A 5,463-nucleotide genomic window follows, 5' to 3' on the forward strand; every position below is an offset into this window, starting at 1 on the left:
GGCGGCGGCCCGGGTGGACTGGGCGAGCAGTGAGTTGGGGAGCGCTGCGCTGTCGGTGCTCTAGTTTGTATTGCGTTCGCATGATACGGCTTGAGCCAATACAGAGTGAACTGATTGAGCTGAGCAAGTCTTTATATACATTGAAAAGTAAAGCACTTTTTACTGCATCTACGGTGAGATGCTAGATAAAATTTATGGTCTACCTAATGGTACCCATTACTTAACAATTAAGTGAATCATTTCGTCGCTAAACTCTCGTAAATTCGTATGTCCGCCTCACCTATGGAGTTTGGACCGTAACGTATGGCCTTTGCTCAGACAGTATACGAACAGGTGACGGGGATACCTCCCATAGAAGGATGCGACACGATTTTACTGCTAAATAGCGGCCGGCCGCCGTGGGGACGTTTTTGTACGACTTATATCTCGGCAACCACTGGGCTGATACACGTGCGGTTTATGGTGTGGGGTAGCTTTTTCCCTTCTTTCACATAGTGTGCTACTCTCGATGCATATGGGTGACCCCTAACGCACGTTCCACGTGCAAAGCCAAGAGGTGCCTGTTTTGTAATAAGCGCAATAGCTCGCGGTAATTACTGGGCCGATTGCGCTAAAACTTGGCATGGAGGTAGACACTTTCCAGGCGATGCATTTCCATGTGTCTTGGTAGGGGTGCAACTGCACGTGCGCACGTGCAGGGTGACGCTTCCAGATCTCGAGAACGGCTGGACCGATTGTGTTCAAATTTGGCATAACGCTTGATACCGATCAGTAGGTTGCAGTCATTTAGTATGTATTTCCATGTGCCACGATTGGGGTGCAACTGCACGTGCGCACGTGCAGGGTGACGCTTCCAGATCTCGAGAACGGCCGGGCCAATTGTGCTCAGATTTGGCACACCGCTAGAGATCGCGTAGTAGGGTGTCTTGCACAGGTCTGCTGGGCCCCAGGTTGCACGTGCGCACGTGCAGGGTGACGCTTCCAGATCTCAGGAACGGCTGGGCCGATTGCATTCAAATTCGGCACACCTTTATAGACCGGTTAGTAGGGTGCTGTGCACAAGTCAGTTAGTATGTATACTCATGTGTCTCGGTTGGGGTGCAACTGCACGTGCGCACGTGTATGGGTCGCTTCCAGATCTTGAAAACGGCTGGGCCGATTGAGCTTAAATTCGGTACACCGCTAGAGACCGGCAACTAGGGTGCCGTCCACAAGTCATTTGGGACCCAGCTTGCACGTGCGCACGTGCAGGGTGAGGCTTTCAGATCTCAGAAACGGCTGGGCTGATTGCATTCAAATTCGGCACACCTTTAGCGGCGTTACAGAGGTGCTTGCTCAAACAACCTGCGGTCCCGCGATGCGGAGCCCAGCATCGCAGATGCTGGTATATTCCGTGGTTTGGCGATAAGAACGGCCATTTTCTGCGTCACTTGCACATTGGCGTCAGTTAAAAAAGCCCAATGCTCAATTTGCTTATGTTTCCAATGGAAACTGCGCACAAATGTCAGCAACTTCTGTAAGCAACTGCTTTTGAAATATGTGCCATCATTGCCTCTGCCCAGCGTAGTACCTACGTACTACGCTGATATCGCTGATATCTTTTGAGCGTACGCTCAAAAGATGTGAGGACAACGAACAACATTTTGGGCCAGGACAGCTTAGAAACTTCGTCCTCTGGCAGACTGCGAACACTGCCCTGATCTTAAACAAAAATGTTTAGGAAATAGGAGCACATGGTATGGTAGGGTGACTTTTGATGACCACATATGGGCTTTAATGCAGCCCTCGCTACTGTGGGTGATAAATGGTATAACATGCAGGTACTTGCGGTATCGCGTCCACTTATCAGAGAGAAACGGCTTCCATTTTCTTTAAGGAATTGATGTGATTTCATTCAATTCAGCGAAAATAGTGATAGGAAACAGCTTTTCTGCAGGTTGTGGGTGTCACAATCAGCTGGTCATTCCATGAATGGATCTGTATTTAGAAAGAACATTATTAAAAGATTTAATTTCATTTCCATAAATACAGATACCTATTTAAATTTAAAACAATGTTTTAACTACAATTGGAAAAACCATAAACAAAATAACGAAAACAATGACATTTTAACCCTCGCACGACCAGGCCATTTCTCATAACACGAACGACCAGGGGGGGGTTGTTACGACCCCCCCCCCCCCTGGCGTTTCGAAACGGAAGGTCGTAGAGCTTAGCGGAAAAAACCAACGGATTGCTCTCAACCGAGATCTCGCGATTGGTGGTATATTTTTTGGTCCTAGGTCAACATTTGACCTACTTTTGACCGGTCAAAGGTCAAATTTTCGGAAAAATAGACTTTTTTCAACTTTCGGCGGCGATTGCGGCAAAACGGTGGGAGATATCGACTTGAAACCTTCACTATCGTGTTCCTTGATCAATTCTCTATCGTTTGGTATGTATTTCGTTTCCCTAGCTCTAAAAATGGCGCGTTGGGAGCGCCGGAAGTCGGCAAGGTCACAGTCGGCGGCAGAAATTCGAAAAATCAAAATTTAAATTTTTGAAATCTGATTGTATTTTTGGATTTGGGAGGTCCATTTGCTCCCTATAGAAGCTAATATTGCTGCATATTCCCATTGAGGTGACAAGAATTAGCAAAATAGTGGTTCGGGCGCTTTTCAAAAATAGTACCGGACGCTGTTCCTCTTGTGACGTCATAGCTCCGTGACCTGACCTGACCCGGTCAAATTTCTTATACCATATGATAGCCAATACTTGCCCCAACATGCATGGGAAGTTTCATCACGATCCATCAACCGATGTCCGTACCACCGGCAGGAAACCTCGGGCGTTGGCACTCAGTTTGTGAAAATCCGGCCGGAGGCTGTACCTCTATGACGTCATAACTCCGTGATGACATGACCCGATCAATTTTTTTCGGCAAAAGATGCGCAAAGGTTGCCCCAGAGGGTGTTGAAAATTTCAGCCCGCTACGACAAGCCGTTTAGCGTGCACTTCGAAAAAACCTCAGGGGGGGGGGTTGATACAACCCCCCCCCTAGGCGTTCTAGGGTTAAGACCATGGTACTGCTTACATTTTATGGCATGTCTGTTTCAATCCACCATATTTGCCAATCACTGTTTGACCTTGTATTGTAACTCTGCGATTTAGAGCCGCCAGTGCATTGTACACTGAGTGAGTGTAGGCATTGTGTGGTTAAAAAACATTCTTATGCCTTATTTTTTTCATTTGAATGCTAGGATGCATTGAAAAGACTAAGTTTTCTGATTTTATGACCATAGGTATATGGTCATCACCCCGCCCACTCCAGCTGTTGATTGGCTGAGCAAATTTTAGTTTGGCGCCTCATTGCTTGCCCAACTGACCTTCATTTTTTATCCTTCTGAATTGCCGGACATCAGTTTTATGCCAATTAATTATTTTTTTAACTCACCTGTTAGGTGTCTTCAACCTCTGTAAAGGAAGGAGTGGAACCTAATGTGTGCAGAGGCGCCAATTCCTTGGTGGGCAGATGGCATGACCTCAGGCAAGAAATTGGAATGGTGCGTCTGCATTTGGTAAAACACAAAAAACTTGTGCGTGTTTTAAGTGCCAGAATCCTAGACAAGATGTTGTGTAAATGAGAAGTTAAGTGCCAACTTGCCTAGTTGTGTAAATGAGAAGGGTACTGAAATGTGATATGTTCTTGCCCTTGGAAGGAAAGGTCAGGATAGCTAGCCTAGGTGAGTCCACCCCGCTCCAGCTTGAGAAGGGTGGGCAGCAGCTACCTAGGGGGAAGGGCAGAATATGATAGGTAGTACAGTATGCGCGTATAACCCCGCCCTAACTTAGGAAGGGTGGGGTGCTTACCTAGGGGGGGGGAGGGAGGGAAGGGGATGAAGGAGAGATATGAATCGTTTACCTTCTCTTATCCTGTGTGTTCTACTTCTCCAGGCTGTCGCGGGCAATGTGCGGGCTGCGATGGAAACCGCACTGGCTGCTGCAGCCCCATTTTCGACATTTTCGACACCGTCTGTGGCCGATCCGTCTGTGTATACAATGTAGTCGGCTGGCGGGAGTCCCGCCAGGGTCTCCTGTGCCGCCTCCAGCCGCTTGTCCGGTGGGTCCGTTCTCTTTGTCGGTCTCGCGACAGCACTTCTGATGGTGACGCTTCCCGCGGCACTCCCCCACGGCGGCGTCCGTGGGACCACCAGCACCGGCTCCCGCGGGAGATCTCCCAGACCAGCGTCTGAGGACGTTCTGGTCGGCCCAGCCTCGGTCTCGGTGGAGCCGCTTTCTGGGTCTCGCCGCTGTCAGCACCGGCTGCAGGGGGTCCCCCGGGAGGTCCCTCAGGTGCCGCTGGGTCGCCGCGGCCGTCAGCTGCCTCCGCCGTATCGCGAACGGCATCACGTCCGCCTCGCGCTCCAGCGCTGGCGCCGGGGTGGACCTGAGGCAGCCGGTGATGATCCGGCATGCCTGGCGCTGGGCGACCTCCAACTGCTCCAGAGTAGTGGAGGCCACTCCTGGCATCCAGCCCGCTGCAGCGTAGTCCGCGCACGCCCTGATGTACGCCAGGTAGAGCGACCTCGGTAACGGTAGCGCAGGCTTCACCGATAGCTTCGGCGGTGTAAACAGTCAAGGTAGGTGTATTGTAAGTATATTGACATAGATATGGTAACACTGTTAAATTATATGACGTCATTGGAGTATGAAAAAGTCTCTGGAACGTGTCAGGGAGGACAAAATGGGACTCGGCCGGTTCCAGCGGGACATATTGGGACTCAGCCGACTACCGCGGGACATAGTGGGACTCGGCCGGTCCCAGCGGCACACAATAGGATTCGGCCGGTCCCAGCGGAACACAATTGGACTCGGCCGGTCCCAGCAGGACACAATGAGACTCGGCTTGTCACAGCGGGACACAATGGGACTCGGCCGGTCCAGCGGGACATATTGGGACTCAGCTGACTACCGCGGGACATAGTGGGCCGAGTCCCAGTTCGAATCCCACTATATCCCGCTGTTGTCGGCTGAGTCCTTCTTTGTGTCGGCCGGCCGAGTCCGGCCGAGTCCCATTGTGTCCCGCTGAGACAAGCCGAGTCCCACTCTGTCCTGCTGGGAGTGGGACCGGCCGAGTCCCACTATGTCCCGTGGTAGTCAGCTGAGTCCCAATATGTCCCGCTGGGACCGGCCGATTCCCATTGTGTCCCGCTGTGACCGGCCGAATCCCATTGTGTCCCACTGGGACCGGCCGAGTCCCACTATGTCCCGCGGTAGTCGGCTGAGTCCCAATATGTCCCGCGGTAGTCGGCTGAGTCCCACTTTGTTCCGCTGGGACCGGCCGAGTCCCATTGTGTCCCGCTGAAACTATTCGAGTCCCGTTGTGTCCTGCTGGGACCGGCTGAGTCCCAATATGTCCCGCTGGGACCGGTCGAGTCCCATTGTGTCCCGCTGTGACAAGCCGAGTCTCATTGTGTCCTGCTG

The sequence above is a fragment of the Amphibalanus amphitrite genome, unplaced genomic scaffold (genome assembly GCF_019059575.1).
Source record: "Amphibalanus amphitrite isolate SeventyFive unplaced genomic scaffold, NRLGWU_Aamphi_draft 000885F_arrow, whole genome shotgun sequence".
In the NCBI taxonomy this organism is placed as follows: Eukaryota; Metazoa; Arthropoda; class Thecostraca; order Balanomorpha; family Balanidae; genus Amphibalanus; species Amphibalanus amphitrite.